Here is an 18,987-nt window from a genome sequence, read left to right on the forward strand (position 1 = left end):
CTCTCAAAAGTACATAGTGAAGTTTCTAGAGTGTATTTGACAATGTGATGACATCATCGTTCTGTCAGCTGATAGAAAGTGTGCTTATGTATTCAAGTATTCTAGTGTTTGTAAAATTTGTTATAATTTTAATTACCATGAATATGGATAGATGTAGGCCATGTAAGCAAAAGCTGTTTGGGGTCTTCAATAATTCTAAGAGTATAAGGGGCTTCTAAGCTCAGCATGTCTGAGAACTGCTGCCATATAGCTTATAATACCTCTACTTCTGCATTGCCCTCTATCCCTCCCCTCCTTTCTACTTTCCAGTTTTACTGAAATATTAGAAATTATCTAAGCTTGCCTTAATGTGTATTAAGTTGCCAGTTGAGCATGTACATGGCTTTTCTTCTGCTTAGAATGTCCTTCTTTCCCTTCTTTACTTGAATAACTTCTAATGATTCTTAAAATTATAAGAATTTCAGTTCAAACCGTAGCTCCTCTATGAAGCTCTGTAAGAATTACCCTGACAGACATAAGTACCCTATCCATTATGGCAATGTAGCACCATTTGCATTAATCAATAATAGCATGTGTGATGCTTTGAAAATGACTTTTAATCAAAAGGGCAGAATAGGAATTTTCTACCATTTTCCCCAAAGAACATCAATTTTGACAATCACCTTATAGATGAGAGTGCCTTTGTGGCAGTCTGGGACTTGAGTGGAGAAGTTCTAGCACACCATTGGAGCAAAAACAATCTGAGATTGGACACACTGAATATGGTAAGAGGAACAGTTTTACTTTACCTGCATCACCCCTCCCCAAAGGCAGCATAGCTCAGTGCCAAGGGAGACTTTCTTGATCCATGATTCTCCCATAGGGGAAAGTGAAAGCATGTGAGTGAGCTCCCAGCTTCTCCAGCTGTGCAAGATGCTGCCAAAGAGAGCCACTTCTTCTCACCCCATCCAGAATAATGAGGGTGTGCTGCATGACTGAGGGATGGGGAGCAGCTGGGAAAACAGGTAGAGATCTGGGACGGCATCAAAGGGATGCAGATCCCACTAATCACTTGGCAGATTCCATCAGGGAGCCTGTCCATTTGCCACTGGGGACACCTAGCCTACCTATCTCCCCAACTGGCCTATGGGCACCCCTAGTGCTTTGTGCACCTTACTCACACACCCTACTTGGCCTTGTGGCTGGTTCCTTGTGCAAGTCCCTAAAGGTGGCAAGACTGAGCCTTTACTGATGGCTAGTGAACACATCAGAAAGCCAGCCCAACTTTGTGGGAATGGGAGAACGTACACAAACTTGAGCATCCATCACTGCCCTAGGGAAAGCAAATAGGAGGCTGTCAGCACCTGGTCTGGCTTTGCAGAATTGAGAGAAGGTGTACAATCTTTAGAATTCCTCCAAGAGGGAACAAGAAGTGTGGAGCAGGAGTATCCATAGACAAAGTCTGAGAAAGCCTCAGAATTCCGAACAAGGCTGACTTAAGGTACATTGTCAAACCTTTAGGTAGCCTAAGAAGAAAATCGGACTCAAATAATCAGAAATGAAAGTGGAAACATTACAACTGATATCACAGAACTACAAAGAATCGTAAGAAACTACTATAAACAATTATATGCCAACAAATTGGATAACCTAGAAGAGATGAATGCATTCCTAGAAATATACAACCTACTAAGACTGAATCCTGAAGAAACAGAAAAATCTGAGTAGACTAATAATGAGTATGGAGATAGAATCAGTAATCAAATAACATCCAACAAAGAAAAGCCCAAGACCACATGGTTTCATTGGTGTATTTCAGCAAACATTTAAAGAAGAATAAACACCAAACCTTCTCAAATGCTTCCCAAAAAAATTGAAGAGGAGAGAGTACTCTGAAACTCATTTTACAAGGCCCACATTACCCTGATGCCAAAGCTAGATAAGAGTACTACATAAAAAGAAAACTGCAAGCTAATAACCCTGATGAATACAGATGGAAAAATTCTTAACCAAATACTGTCAAACTAAATTCAACAGCACATTGGAAGATAATACAACATAATCAAGTGGGATTTATCCCAGGGATGCAAGTATGGTTTAATACGTGCAAATCAATAAACACCACAACAATAGAATGAAAGATAAAAATCATATGATCATCTAAATAGGTACAGAAAAAGCATTTGATAAAATTCAGCATCCTTTCATGATAAAAATTCTCAACAAACTGGGTATAGAAGGAATGTACATAGTAAAGTCCACATATGACAAGTCCAAAGCTAACATCATGCTCAACTGTGAAAGGTTGCAAGCTTTTCCTGTAAGACCAGGAAGAAGACAAGGATGCCCACTCTTGCCACTTCTATTCAACATGGTATTGGAAGTCTTAGCTAGAGCACTTAGGCAAGAAAAAAAATTGAAAGCTCCTAAATCAGAAAGCAAGAAGCAAGTATCTCTGTTTGAAAATTATCTCTGTAGATGACATGACTTTGTATATAAAAAATTGTAAAGATGCTACCAAAAATTATTATAATGCATGAATTCAGTAAAGTTGCAAGATACAAAATAAAAATACAAAAATCAATTGTTCCTATACACTAATAGCAAACTATCTGGGAAAAAAAACAATTCTATTTATTTATTTTTTCTAGTTCTCCCCAGCATACTTTATTGTAGGGGTTCTGATTTAATCACGCAATATGATATTTTTTTTACATCTTTATTGGAGTATAATTGCTTTACATTGTTGTGTTAGTTTCTGCTGTATAACAAAGTGAGTCAGCTATATGTATACATATATCCCCATATCCCCTCCCTCTTACTTCTTCCTCCCACCCTCCCTATCCCACCCCTCTAGGTGGTCACAAAGCACCGAGCTGATCTCCCTGTGCTATGCGGCTGCTTCCCACTAGCTATCTATTTTACATTTGGTAGTGTATATATGTCCATGACACTCTCTCACCCTGTCACATCTCACCCCACCCCCTCCCCATATCCTCAAGTCCATTCTCTAGTAGGTCTGTGTCTTTATTGCCGTCTTGCCACTAGGTTCTTCATGGCCTTTTTTTTTTTTAAGATTCCATGTATATGTGTTAGCATACTGTATTTGTTTTTCGCTTTCTGACTTACTTCACTCTGTATGACAGACTCTAGGTCCATCCACCTCATTACAAATAACTCAATTGCATTCCTTTTTATGGCTAGGTAATATTCCATTGTATATATATGCCACATCTTCTTTATCCATTCATCTGTTGATGGACACTTAGGTTGCTTCCATGTCCTGGCTATTGTAAACAGTGCTGCAATGAACATTGTGGTACATGTCTCTTCTTGAATTATGGTTTTCTCAGGGTATATAGCCAGTAATGGGATTGCTAGATCGTATGGTAGTTCTATTTTTATTTTTTAAAGGAGCCTCCATACTGTTCTCCATAGTGGCTATGTCAATTTACATTCCCACCAACAGTGCAGGATGGTTTCCTTTTCTCCACGCCCTCTTCAGCATTTATTGACTCTAGATTGTTTTGATGATGGCCATTCTGACTGGTGTGAGGTGATACCTCTTTGTGGTTTTGATTTGCATTTCTCTAATGATTAATGATGTTGAGCATCTTTTCACGTGTTTGTTGACAATCTGTGTGTTTTCTTTGGAGAAGTGTCTATTTAGGCCTTTTGCCCACTTTTGGATTGGGTTCCTTTTTTGATATTGAGCTGCATGAGCTGCTTGTATATTTTGGAGATTAACCCTTTGTCAGTTGCTTTGTTTGCAAATATTTTCTCCCATTCTGAGGGTTGTCTTTTTGTCTTGTTTATGGTTTCCTTTGCTGTGCAAAAGCTTTTAAGTTTCATTAGGTCCCATTTATTTATTTTTCTTTTTAATTCCTTTACTCTAGGAGGTGGGTCAAAGAGGATCGTGCTGTGATTCATGTCATACAGTGTTCTGCCTGTGTTTTCCTCTAAGAGTTTTATAGTGTCTGGCCATACATTTCGGTCTGTAACCCATTTTGAGTTTATTTTTGTGTGTAGTGTTAGGGCGTGTTCTAATTTCATTCTTTTACCTGTAGCTGTCCAGTTTTCTCAGCACGACATATTGAAGAGGCTGTCTTTTCTGCATTGTATATTCTTACCTCCTTTGTCAAAGATAAGGTGACCATATATGCGTGGGTTTACCTCTGGGCTTTCTATCCTGTTCCATTGATCTATATTTCTGTTTCTGTGCCAGTACCACACTGTCTTGATTACTGTAGCTTTGTAGTATAGTCTGAAGTCCGGGAGCCTGATTCCTCCAGCTCCGTTTTTCTTGCTCAAGATTGCTTTGGCTATTCGGTGTCTTTTGTGTTTCCGTACAAATTGTAAAATATCTTGTTCAAAGTGTGTGAAAAATGCCATTGGTAGTTTGATATGGATTGCATTGAATCTGTAGATTGCTTTGGGTAGTAGAGTCATTTTCACAGTGTTGATTCTTCCAATCCAAGAACATGGTGTATCTCTCCATCTGTTTGCATCGTCTACGATTTCTTTCATCTCTGTCTTATAGTTTTCTGCATACAGGCCTTTCGCATCCTTAGGTAGATTTATTCCTAGGTATTTTATTCTTTTTTTGCCATGGTAAATGGGAGTGTTTCCTTAATTTCTCTTTCAGATTTTTCATCATTAGTGTATAGGAATGCAAGAGATGTCTCTGCATTAATTTTGTATCCTGCTATTATAACAGATTCATCGATTAGTTCTAGTAGGTTTCTGATGGCATCTTTAGGACTTTCTGTATATATTATCATGTCATCTGCAAACAGTGACAGTTTTACTTCTTCTCTTCCAATTTTTATTCCTTTTATTTCTTTTTCTTCTCTGATTGCTGTGGCTAAAACTTCCAAAACTATTTTGAATAATAGTGGTGAGAGTGGGCAGCCTTGTCTTGTTCCTGATCTTAGAGGAAATGCTTTCAGTTTTTCACCATTGAGAATGATGTTGGCTGTGGGTTTGTCATATACAGCCTTTATTATGTTGAGGTAAGTTCCCTCTATGCCCACTTTGTGAAGAGTTTTCATCATAAATAGGTGTTGAGTTTTGTTAAAAGCTTTTTCTGCATCTATTGAGATTATCATATGGTTTTTCTCCTTCAATTTGTTAATATGGTATATCACATTGATTGATTTGCATATATTGAAGCATCCTTGCATCCCTGGGATAAACCCCACTTGATCATGGTGTATGATCCTTTTTAATGTGCTGTTAGATTCTGTTTGCTAGTATTTTGTTGCGAATTTTTGCATCTATATTCATCAGTGATATTGGTCTGTAGTTTTTTTTGTGTGACATCTTTGTCTGGTTTTGGTATCAGGGTGATGGTGGCCTTGTAGAATGCGTTTGAGAGTGTTCCTCCCTCTTATGTTTTGGAAGAGTTTGAGAAGGATAGATATTAGCTCTTGTCTAAAAGTTTGATAGAATTCACCTGTGAAGCCATCTGGCCCTGGGCTTTTGTTTCTTGGAAGATTTTAAATCACAGTTTCAATTTTAGTGCTTCTGATTGGTCTGTTCATATTTTCTATTTCTTCCTGGTTCAGTCTCAGAAGGTTGTGCTTTCCTAAGGATTTGTCCATTTCTTCCAGGTTGTCCATTTTATTGGCATATAGTTGCTTGTAGTGATCTCTCATGATCCTTTGTATTTCTCCTATGTCAGTTGTTACTTCTCCTTTTTCCTTTCTAATTCTGTTGTTTTGAGTGTTCTCCCTCTTTTTACTGATGAGTCTGGCTAATGGTTTATCAATTTTGTTTATCTTCTCAAAGAACCACCTTTTAGTTTTATTGATCTTTGCTTTTGTTTCCTTCATTTCTTTTTCATTTATTTCTGATCTGATCTTTATGATTTGTGTCCTTCTGCTAACTTTGGCTTTTTTTCGTTTTTCTTTCTCTAATTGCTTTAGGTGTAAGGTTAGGTTGTTTATTTGAGATATTTCTTGTTTCTTGATGTAGGATTGTATTGCTATAAACTTCCCTTTTAGAACTGTTTCTGCTGCATCCCATAGGTTTTGGGCTGTCATGTTTTCATTGTCATTTTTTTCTAGGTATTTTTTGATTTCCTCTTTGACTTCTTCAGTGATCTCTTGGTTGTGTAATAGTGTATTGTTTAGCCTCCATTTGTTTGTATTTTTAACAGTTTTCTTCCTGTAATTGATATCTAGTCTCATAGTGTTGTGGTCAGAAAACATGCTTGACACAATTTCAATTTTCTTAAATTTACTGATGCTTGATTTGTGACCCAAGATGTGATGTATTCTGGAGAATCTTCTGTGTGCACTTGAGAAGAAAGTGTATTCTGTTGTTTTTGGATGGACTGTCCTATAAATAGCAATTAAGTCTATCTGGTCTAATGTGTCATTTAAAGCTTCTGTTTCCTTATTTATTTTCTGTTTGGATGATCTGTCCGTTGGTGTAAGTGGGATGTTAAAGTCCCCTACTATTTTTGTGTTACTGTCGATTTCCCCTTTTATGGCTGTTAACATTTGCCTTATATGTTGAGGTGCTCCTGTGTTGGGTGCATAGATATTTACAATTGTTTTATCTTCTTCTTGGATTGATCCGTTGATCATTATGTAGTGTCTTTCCTTGTGTCTTGTAATAGTCTTTATTTTAAAGTCTATTTTGTCTGATATGAGCATTGCGACTCCAGCTTTCTTTTGTTTTCCATTTGCATAGAATGTCTTTTTCTGTCCCCTCACTTTCAGTCTGTATGTGTCCTTAGGTCTGAAGCGGATCTCTTGTAGACAGCATATGTATGGGTCTGGTTTTTGTTTCCATTCAGTGAGCCTGTGTCTTTTGGTTGGAGCATTTAATCCATTTACATTTAAGGTAGTTATTGATTTGTATGTTCCTGTTACCATTTTCTTAATTGTTTTTGGTTTGTTTTTATAGGTCTTTTTCTTCTCTTGTGTTTCCTGCCTAGAGAAGTTCCTTTAGCATTTGTTGGCAAGCTGGTTTGGTCGTGCTGAATCCTCTTAGCTTTTGCATGTCTGTTAAGCTTTTGATTTCTCTGTCAACTATGAATGAGATCCTTACTGGGTAGAGTAGTCTTGGTTGTAGGTTTTTCCCTTTCATCACTTTAAATATATCCTGCCACTCCCTTCTGGCCTGCAAAGTTTCTGCTGAAAGATCAGCTGTTAACCATATGGTGATTCCCTTGTATGTTATTTGTTGCTTTTCCCTTGCTGCTTTTAGTATATATATAGATATTTTTAAATTTTTGTTTGATTCATATATGTCTCAGCATGTTTCTCCTTGGGTTTATCCTCTTTGGGACTCGCTGGACTGCCTGGACTTGATTGACTATTTCCTTTCCCATGTTAGGGAAGTTTTTTGAGTATAATCTCTTCAAGTATTTGTTCAGACCCTTTCTTTTTTTCTTCTTCTTCTGCGACACCTATAATTCGAACGTTGGTGCGTTTATTGTTGTCCCAGAGGTCTCTGAGACTGTCCTCTATTCTTTTCATACTTTTTTCTTTATTCTTCTCTGTGGCAGTCATTTCTACCATTCTGTCTTCCAGGTCACTTATCTGTCCCTCTGCATCAGTTATTCTGCTATTGATTTCTTCTAAAGTATTTTTTATTTTAGTTATTGTATTGTTAATTACTGTTTGTTTGCTCTTTAGTTCTTCTAGGTGCTTGTTAAATGTTTATTGTGTTTTTTCTATTCTATTTCTGAGGTTTTGGATCATCTTTCCTATCATTACTCTGAATTCTTTTCAGGTAGTTTGCCTATTTCTTCTTCATTTATTTGGTTTTGTGGGTTTTTATCTTGCACCTTTGCCTGCAAGATGTTTCTTTGTCTTCTCATTTTGTCTAATTTACAGTATTTGAGGTCTCCTTTCCCTAGGCCGCAGGGTCGTAGTTCCTCTTGCTTCTGTTCTCTGCCCCCAGTGGTGAGGTTGTTCTAGTTGCTTGCGTAGGCTTCCTGATGGGAGGGACTGGTGCCTGCGTTCTGGTGGATAGAGCTGAGTCTTTTTCCTGTGATGAGCAGGGCCGTGTCAGGTGGTGTGTTTTGGGGTGACTGTGAGATTAGTATGACTTCAGGTAGTCTGTATGCTGATGGGTGGGTTTGTGCTCTTGTCTTGTTTGTTTTTTTGGTGTGAGGTGTCTAGCACTGGGAACTTCAGGCAGATGGGTGGAGCCATATCTTGGATTCAGGTAGAGGCCTCTGTGAGAGCTCTTGACCATTAATCTTCCCTGGGTCCAGGAATTCTCTAGTGGTCCAGAGTCCTGGACTCGGCACTCCCACCCCAGAGCCTCAGGCCCAACTTCCAGTCGAGGAACTAAAGCCCTGCAAGTCACTTGTCCTGGCAATAAAGGGGATTAAAAAAAAAAAAAGGCTAACAAACCCCCAGACAAATAGTAAAAAGTAAAATCAAACAAACAGAAACAGAAGTAGGGAAACATGCAGACACACAGCAAAGAAAGGAAAACAGAACCAAATAAAACAAAAAGAAGAGAACAACCAGACAAACAATAGAACCCAAGAAGGAAATCAAACAATTAAAAAGAAAACTAGCAGAAACCCAAAACCAAAAAACAAAACCAAAGCAAAGTGTCAAGTGAAGAATGAAGCAAAGAAACAAAAAAACCCGGCAAAATTGATAAAGAAAAAGAGAAAGGGGCAAGAAGACAGAACAGAAAAGCAACGTAGAAATAGAAATATAGAAAAATAAAATAAAAAGTATATTTAAGAAAGAAAATAAAAGGACAAACAAAACCCCTGAGAAATGGTAAAAACAAAATCAAACAAACAAGAACAGAAACAAGGAGACACACACACATGCAAAAGAAACACAAACAGAAACAAATAAAACAAAAAGCAAGAGAACAATCACACAAACAGAAAAACCCAAAAACACAATCAAACAGAATCAAAACTAACAAAAACACAAAACCTAAAAACAAAACCAAAGCAGTGTGCCAACTGAAGAATAAAGCAAGGAACAGAACAAACCAATAAAAATGATTTAAAAAGTAATAAAATAAAATAAAATAAGAAGGGGAAAAAACACAGAACAACAGAAAAGCAAATTAGAAATGGAAATATTAAAAATTATATATATATTAAAGAAAAAGAAGGAAAAAAATAAGGGAAAAGAATGCAGAACAACAGAAAGCAAACTAAAATATATATATAAAAAAAATAATATGTTATAAAACATGAAGATCCTAAAAGACTACATTAAAAAAAATACTAAAACAACAAGAAGAAAAAACCAAAAAAAAAGCCAGAACCAGCAACAGAATGAATCAAAACATAATTGTCATATTAATAGAAATTATTATAGAAATTAATAGTCATAATTATGTTCCCCTGGGGTCTCTGCTGTAAGTGTCCTTGCACATGCTGTGAGCCACAGCCCACCTCCACCTACCCCCAGAGGCCCTCCTGTCCTCTGGGCTGGTCTCTGGACCTGCTGTGGGCCCTGTGGGAACCACTCAGACTCTGATCTGGCCCAATTCCTGCGTGTGCTTGCCCGCAAGTCCACAGCTGCCAGAGCTAGACAGTTTTCATTTGTGGGAACACTCATTGTCTACTCACATATTCCATAGATGCAGGGTCTACCTAGCTGATCATGGGGGATTAAATATGCAATTTGTACAGCTGATGGAAAGATTTTCTATCCTCTTCCTTAGTCACCCCATCCCTGGGGTTCAGCTTTGGTTTTATCTCCACCTCTGTGTGTGGTCCACCCACAGGAGTCTGGTCCTGAGGCTGCCTTGGAGCTCTTCAGTCTGCCCCTGTAAGGACCGGGTGCAGAGGTGGTATGACTGCTTGTATCGAGGGAGCCCTGGCGGTGCCAAATGAGCAGGGAAGCCAGTGGCTGCAGACGCGAGAGATATGGCTCTAGTCAGGGCCTTTTCTGGTGCCTGGCATAAGGCATGTGAGGGCCAGCCCTGAGAGGGCTTTTTCTATTGTTCGGCCACCGGCATGTGAGAGCCAGCTCTGAGAGGGCTTCTTTTATTGTCCGTCAGCGCGGTGTTTGGGGAGAGAGAGGCTGCAGTAGTGACTCCTCCCCCTGCGTGTGACTCAGCAATAATGCCCTGCTTCTGTGGCATTCCAGTCTTCCTCCATAGGCATTCCCTGCTGTGGATTTCCTCCCTTCCGTCCCCTCAGTCCATCTCCCCACAGCCAACAGCAGTTCTCACTCCAGGCCTGTTCTCCAGTCCCCACACTCCAGGTCCCAGCGCCCTTGCACACCTGTGAACACATGTCACAGTCCGGGACACGTAGGTGTATTTCTCACTGTGTCCCATCTGCCACAGGTCGGCTGCTTCACCCTCTTCCGACAGCCTCAAATTCTTCCCTTCTGGCCCAATTGATTTCCGTCTGAGAGGGGGTTTCCCCACATTCGGGAATCTCTCCTCTGCTTCAGCTCCCCAGCCCCAGGGTGCAGGTCCCATCCCACTTCCTCTCCTCCTCCATCTCCCTTCCTTTTTTTTTTGTCCTTTCCGGCATCCAAGGTCTTCTGGTAGCATTCAGCTGGTGTTCTGTGAGAATTGTTGCATCTATAGATGTATTCCTGATGCATCCATGGAGATAGATGAACTCCACGTCCTCCTACTCCTCCACCATCTTAACTCCAACAATTCCATTTAGAGTAGCATCAAAAATAATAAAATAGGGCTTCCCTGGTGGCGCAGTGGTTGAGAATCCGCCTGCCAATGCAGGGGACACGGGTTCGAGCCCTGGTCTGGGAAGATCCCACATGCCGCGGAGTGGCTGGGCCTGTGAGCCACAATTACTGAGCCTGCGCGTCTGGAGCCTGTGCTCCACAACAAGAGAGGCCACGATAGTGAGAGGCCCGTGCACCGCGATGAAGAGTGGCCCCCACTTGCTGCAACAAGAGAAAGCCCTCGCACAGAAATGAAGACCCAATGCAGCCATAAATAAATAAATAAATAAAATTAAAAAAAAAGAAAAGAAAAGAAAAATATCCCCCAGGAATCTGAAAACAAAGACTAGATTCCAAAATAATTACTGTGAATGTACAGGGAGCATATCTCTTTAAAAAACAAAAAAATAATAAAATAAAAAATAAAATACTTAAGAGTGAATTTAACCTAGGTGGTTAAAGACCATACACTGAAACTAAGACATTGATGAAAGCAACTGAAGAAGATACAAATAAATGGAAAGATACCTGAGATCATGGATCAGAAGAATTAATATTGTTAAAATATTTATATTACCCAAAGCCATCTATAGATTCAATGCAATTCCTATCAAAATTCCAATGGCATTTTTCATAGGAATAGAAAACAATTCTACAATTTGTATGGAACCACAAAAGACCTGCAATAGCCAAAACAATCCTGAGAAAAAACAACAAAGCTGAAGGCAACATATGCCCGATTTCCAACTGTATTACAAAGCTATTTTGATCAAAACATTATGGCATTGGCATAAAGGTAGACTTACAGACTGATGGAACAGAATTTAGAGCCCAGAAATAAACACATTTATATACAGTCCAGTAATAATTGACAAGCCAAGAATATTCAGTGGATAAACTCTCTTCACTAAATGGTTTTGGGAATACTGGATATTCACTTGCAGAAGAATTAAACTAGATTCCTATCTTACACCACTTACAAAAATAAACTCAAAATGGACTTAAATGTAAGACTTAAGTCATAAAAATCCCAGTAGAAAACAGGGAAAAAGCTCCTTGACTTTGGTCTTGGCAATGGTTTTTTAGATATGACATCAAAAACATAAGCAATGAAAACAAAAATTAGTAGGACTAGATCATGCTAAAAGGGTTTTGCAAGGCAAATAAATAATTAACAAAATGAAAAGGCAACCTATGGAATGGGAGAAAATATTTGCCTACCACATATCTGATAAGTGGTTATATGCAAAATATATAAGGAACTTATATAATTCAATAGCAAAATACCAAATAGTCCTATTAAATAATGGGCAGTGGAATTGAATAGACGTTTTTTCCAAAGATGGCATACAAACAACCATCAAGTATGTAAAATAATGCTCAACATCACTAATCATCGGGGAAATGATTAGTGAAGTCAAAACCACAGTGAGATATCACCTCACACCTCTTAGAATGGCTGTTAACAAAAAGACCAGATAAAAAATGCCGGTGAGGATGTGGAGAAAATGGAATCTTAGTGTACTATTGGTGAAAATGTAAATTGGTACAGCCACTATGGAAAACAATATGGAGGTTCCTAAAAAATTAAAAATAGAACTATCAAATGATCCAGCAGTCCTACTTCTTGAATATAGTCAGCCCTTTGCAGTTCCACAGCCATGGGTGGAAAATATTCAAAAAAAATTTTTCCAAATGTTCTAAAAGGCCAAACTTGCATTTGTCATGTGCTGGCAACTAATTACATAGCCTTTATGTTGTATTTACAACTATTTACACAGCATTCATATTGTCATAGGTGTTATGAGTTATCTAGGGATGCTTCAAAGTATATGGGCAGATGTGTGTAGGTTATATGCAAATACATCATTTTATTTAAGGGACTGGAGCATCCTTGGATTTTGGTAACCACAGGGGGTCCTGGACTCAATCCCCCATGGATACCGAAGAACAACTGTATGCATCTGAAGAAGATGAAATCACTATTTTGAGGAGATCACTTCACTCCTATGTTTGTTGTAGCATTATTCACAATAGCAAGACATGGCAACAACATGTGTCCATTGACAGATGAATAGATAAAGAAAACCTGGTATATGTGTGTGTGTGTGTGTGTGTGTATATATATATATGTATACGCATATACATATACACACACACAGAGTCACACAATGGAATATTATTCAGCCATGAAAGCAGGACATCCTCCCATTTGCAGCAACATGTATGGACCTTGAGGGCATTTTGCTAAGCAAAATAAGTGAGACAGAGAAAGAGAAATATGGCATGGTCCTACTTATATATGGAAGCTAAAAAAGCCAAAACCAAAGAAACAGAGTAGAACAATGTTTGCCATGGGGTGGGGGAAATGTGGAGATGTTGGTCAAAGGGTATAAACTTATTCAGTTATAATATGAATAAGTTCTGGGGACTCTAATGTACAACATGGTGATTATAGTTAACAATACTGTATTATATACTTAAGAGTTGCTCAGAGAGTAGATCTTAAACGTTCTCACCATAAAAAAACCTAAATGGTAACTGTGTGAGGTGATGGATGTGTTAACTAGCCTTATTATGGTCATCATACACAATATTTATGTGTATCGAATCATCATGTTGTACACTTTGAAATTACACTTTTATTTTAACTTATGTCTCAATAAAGCTGGGGGAAAAAAGAAATGACTTTTGTGTACCTGTTAGTCTCCCAAACAAATTTATTGACAGTGTGAACTCTGATTTTTAAGCACGTTTTCCCCAAGGAGTACCATGCAGTGCACAGTAAACATTTCTTGAATTAACAATAATAAAAATAATCATATCTGATATTTATTGAGCACTTATATGCAGGTATTAGTCTATGAACTCTAATAATATTATCTTATTTAATCCTAACCACAACTTTGTGGGGTAAGTACCATTTTCATGTAAAGGGATTAAAATACCTGGCATATGACAGGGCTCAGCAAGTGTCAACTATTACAATTATCATCATTATCATAATCATCACCAAACTACATGAAAAAACTGAGATGCAGATAGGTTAACTAACTCCCCCAAAGTCACACAGATAGTTAAGTGGCAGAACTAGTTTGAATCCTAGAATTGTAGCTCCAGTACTTAGGCACTGAATTACTACTCTTATACTGCTGGTCTATAAACAAGTTAATAATGGCAATGAAAATAGTTATGGAAATGACCTCATGGTTTGGCTCGTCCAAAATTAACTAATTTATTTCTGGAGAAAGGGCTACAGCCTCATTAACCAGAGAATGATGAAAAACTTCATTAAGATTTGACAAGGTGAAGAAGAGTTATACATTATAGAGAAAAGAGTGGTAGCTTGACAGGACATTTATCACAACAGTATCAGTTGAAATCTAATTCTGTGGCCACTTGCAATAGAATCCGACAAAAGGTTAGATAGGAAATAGATAACCAGTTGCTGGATTTTAGGGGACAGAGAAATATATATTGATACACGCTATTCCCCACCTGTTCCCCCATAAGCAAGGGCAGCAGCTGGCTCTTATGGTAGACCAGCCTAAGAACCGAGGGAAGAAAACAGATTTCGGCAGTGGGGAGGCTGAGTTTGGATTAAGCACTGCTCTTTAGACATTGCTGGGCTCTGTGCTTGTAAATGAACTGCAGAGGTGCTTTTATCAATAGGACAGTCAGGTCATTCCAGGCAGGAAAGGCATGTATGTGTAACATATGAACAGGGGGTTAACAATAATTATATATTCTATTTGTAGGTTTCAGTGGTTTTCAGACTGTGTTCTTTAGAGCTATAGAGGTTTTTGAAAACCCCTCTCAAAGGCTGTCAAAGTGGGGGAGGGGTGAGTGGGCAGCATTTCAGGCCACCTACTTCCATGTTAGCCAAATCATCTCTACTTTAATCCTCTTATATATTGGGCTTCTGCATGGCATTTCAGTTGACCAGAATGACCTGTCTGCAGCTAAAGTTATTTTCAAAATCATTTGGCTTTAGTCACTAAGTACTTTCACACAATTTCCCAGTAATTGTCTTAGCTATCCTGTTTTGTAGTTGAGAAAGCAGAAGATCAGAGAATTAAGGTAATTTGCCTAGGATCACAAACTAGTAAATTGTGGAGTTGGGACTCAAACACACTGTTACTTCCAAGTCCAGTTCTCTTTCCATTTCACCAATGATGGCTACTTGTGGGGCAGTATATATACATTTTTGACAATAAGTATTTTTTTACAAGCTTACTGAGGCATAATTAACAAAATTGTAATATATATAAAGTGTACAGTGTGATGATTTGATATATGTATACATTTTGAAAGGAGTCCCACCATCAATTTAATTAACACATCCATCACCTCACATAGTTAACTTTTTTTGTGTGAGAACGGTTAAGATGTACTCTTAGGAAATTTCAGTTCTATGATACTGTATTATCAACTATAGTCACCATGCTGTACATTAGATCTTCAAAAGTTGTTCATCTTACAGCTAAGAGTTTGTACCCTTTTACCAGTCTCTCCATATTTCCCCCACCTGTCAGCCCTTGACAACCACCATTCTGTTTCTATGAGTTCAGCTGTTATCTTTTTTTGATTCAGTATATAAGTGGAATCATGTAGTATTTGTCTTTGTCTATCTGGATTATTTTCCATGGCATAATGCCCTCCAGGTTTATCCATGGGGTTTCAAATGACAGGATTTCCTTATTTTTAAAGGATGATTAATATTCCATTGTGTTATATAGAAGAAATACACATTTTCTTTATCCTTTCATCCATAGGTAAGCGCTTAGTTTGTTTCTGTATCTTGGTTATTGTGGGTTTACTGCAAAAAACATGGGGTTGCAGATATCTCTTTGATCTAGTGGTTTCGTTTCCTTCGGATGTATACTCAGAAGTGGGATCCCTGGATCATATGGTAGTTCTATTTTAAATTTCTTGAGGAACCTCCATAGAAGTTTTCATAGTGGCTGTACTGATTTACATGCCCACCAGTAGTGCACAAGTATTCCCTTCTATCCTCATCCTTGCCAGCACTTGTTATTTGTGGTCTTTTTAATAGCCATTCTGACAGGTGTGAGGTCATATCTCATTTTGGTTTTGATTTGCATTTCCCTGATGATTAGTGATGTTGAGCATCTTTTTATATACTTATTGGCCATTTGTATGTCTTCCTTGGAGATGTGTCTATTCAGATCATTTGCCCATTTTTAAAATTTGGATATTTGGTTTTGTTACTGAGTTGTATGAGTTCCTAATATATTTTGAATGTTAACTCCTTATATATTTTGGAGAGTAGCTCCTTATCAGATATGTGGTTTGCAAATTGAAAATTGACCATATATGCATGGGTTTATTTCTGGGCTTTTGATTTCACTGCATTTATCTAAGTATCTGTTTTCATGCCAGTACCATTTGACCTTCTAGTAGAGCATGGATATAAGGACTTAGGGAAAGAACATAAAGCATGGTCTTGGCCCCAGAGTAGATTCTGTTGACTCCTATCACCATATCTACTCACCTATCAGAATCTGTATTCATTTTCTCTGCCTTCCTGCTAGTTAGAATAGATGAATTCCCTGTGCTCCTAATAAAACCAATCTTTCCAATTTTGCACTAGATCATAACCCTTTTCACATTGTCAAGAACATTACATCAGCTATTATCTCCTCTCTCTCCTACATTATCAATTTTTCTTCCTCCTTGGTTACTCCTTTCAGCACACAAATATGCTCTTCATCCCATTTTAAGAGAAACCAGTCTCTTGAATCTACTCCCCTATGTTCCACCACCTTCCACCTAATTTCTCTGTTCTTCTTTGCTGCAGAACTCCTTAAAGTTGTCTACACTTGGTCTCTAAATCTGTATCATGTTTGATTTTTATTGTCTATTTCTCTCAACCAGAATGTAAATTCAACATGGCAGGGACTTTTGTTTGTTTTGTTCCATGCTGTATCCCCAGCACCTAGAACAGTACCTGGAATGTAGTGGGGACTCATTAAATAATAGATGAAAATGAATCTGGAAAGGCAAATCAAAATAAGCTAAAGTGCTTAACAGGGTTTTCATATGTTAGGCACACAACCAATAGTAGTTAACTTTCTTTTAAACATATTAGTCAGCATCTGTGTAAATAAGTGTCAATCCGCATTGTATCAACTGATAACAATGTGTTGAAAGTGGTAGGGTGCATGTGGTTAGGTGAGACTTCCTAGAGGAGTTTACAAAAACCTGAGAGTTCTTATTTTGACTTTTTCACATCTTGTTTGACTGGCATTGTTCTATGATCTTTTCCTTCCTGTTAATGCTTCAGTTTCCCTATATTTCTCTTGGGCATGGTTAATCCTGGAGACACGAGTCTTTGGAGGTAGTTCTGTTTTGTGCTTCTTGCTGACAGAGCTATGAGCTCAAAATGGAACTGGAGAAGGTGAAAGTCTGCTTTTCATTCCCTCATTTTCATCTTAGAGGCCACTTTGCCCCTTTGTTAGTGCTAGGGACAGGAAAGTCAACCCACAACTTCATTTACATTTCTAATTTCTGTCCATGAATAACAAGGATATTAAAAGCTCTCTGATAAATAATAGGACATAAATTTGGCCTTGGGTTATTCTTGGTGAAAGACCCTCCTATGCTAAAAGGACTGTTCTAAAATAATATTCTTCCTCTTGAAGATTACGTAGGAGGATTTTTTTTTTTTAGTTTCTGGAGGGTCTCTGTGGTTCTGAGTCAAATGAAATCCTCAGGGCTGTCAAAATGCCAAGGTTGGCCCTAAAAATGTCCCACTCTCATGGGAGTGCTTAGTCTCTGAGTTGTAAGGGGTAGCAGAGATTATTGAGTTCACCTCACAGGGGAGTTTTAAAAGTAATGTTAGGTTATGTTTTTTTGTTTTAATTCCTTAAAATGTTATGGAAATGCAAATCAAGCAGGCCCAAAGTTCTAGTAGTAATTTACTCATGTATGTCCCATGTAGAAGGTAATGGAAGTATTAGGGTGAATAAGCCTGACCTCAGATACTCCTCCTTGTGTAGTGTCCAACCTGATGACCAGTTGGAGCAGGAGCGAGAACTACCTTCAGGTAGTTCTCCAGATAATGTTGCACAATGCACTATGGTGAAATTTCTATTGTGTTCTAAAGTTGCAAACATTGACTCTCCTACCTAGTAGGATAGAGCTCTAGAAGGCTTAGAGATGGACATTGGACCCATAACTGCTGTACTCCTGTATCAGAAAATACTGCCATTACAATTGTGTAATAATAGGAAATATTAGCATTAGATCTGTTGACACTTGGATTTTTGCTTTGTTCCTGTTTATTGAGATACATAAATTAAAGATGTACTTGCTTTGAAATCATAGCAAATTGCATTGCTTGCTCTGCTAATTAATCACCTCAGGAAATCCACAGTCTTTTTACTCTAATCAAAACATTCAACCACCCTGGAAGAGATTGGCATAAAGCTTCTGCTGCTTTCCCTAGGAAGAATGTAATTTTATGTTTATTTCTCAAACCTAAGAACTGGAGCCCATATTTTCCTATGTTGTGAGAATTTAGACAGTGTGGGTGTGTGTATGTGTCTGTGTATATGTATATATATATATATTTATATATACATACACCTCTTTTTGGTAAGTTGATATTTATTTTGTGACTGCCAGTGGTGGTGATAGATTTCTCCTAGTATAGTGAGTATTATCTAAGATTTCATGCTGCGTCATTTGGTATTGGTACCCTGGAGTTAGAGGATCTATAAAATATGGACAGTTTCTTCCTCCTCTGATAGACTACAAGAGTAATATGTCATGAAATTATACCCAGTGACAGGTGGGAGAAGGATTACCGAAACAATACAACAGAAAGGAAGCAGTGCTTAGTATAGCAGTTGATACATGAGAAGCATTCAATAAGTTCTTATTGAATAAATTAATGAAGTAATATGGTTAAGTCAAGCACTTACTGAGTTCCTGCTAGTGATTGTCAATACACAGTTGGTTCTTTATTTACCAGAAAAGAACTTTTTTCCTTGGATTGGGAAAACAAATCCATAATAGGGCTTAAAAGCAATTATAAAACACAGTAGTACAAATTGAACCATCTGGCTAATTCAAGGCCCATACAGGCCAGGCTGAATATTTGGAATCATGCAGAAAATGTATCTACATATCTATAGGATTTGGGAGCTTAGTAGCTGAATGTTTTGGCCTAAGATTTTTATAGTATCATTTGCTGAATCTCTCTTCTTAGATCTGACATAGGAAATCGAAAAATGGTATGGTAGTCTTCATTCCTGATAACGTTACACTGTAATTGTTCTCCTCAATCCCAACACTTTGATAAGTATCAACATATGAATATGTATATGCATATATT

The sequence above is a fragment of the Eschrichtius robustus genome, chromosome X, assembly GCF_028021215.1.
Source record: "Eschrichtius robustus isolate mEscRob2 chromosome X, mEscRob2.pri, whole genome shotgun sequence".
Lineage (NCBI taxonomy): Eukaryota > Metazoa > Chordata > Mammalia > Artiodactyla > Eschrichtiidae > Eschrichtius > Eschrichtius robustus.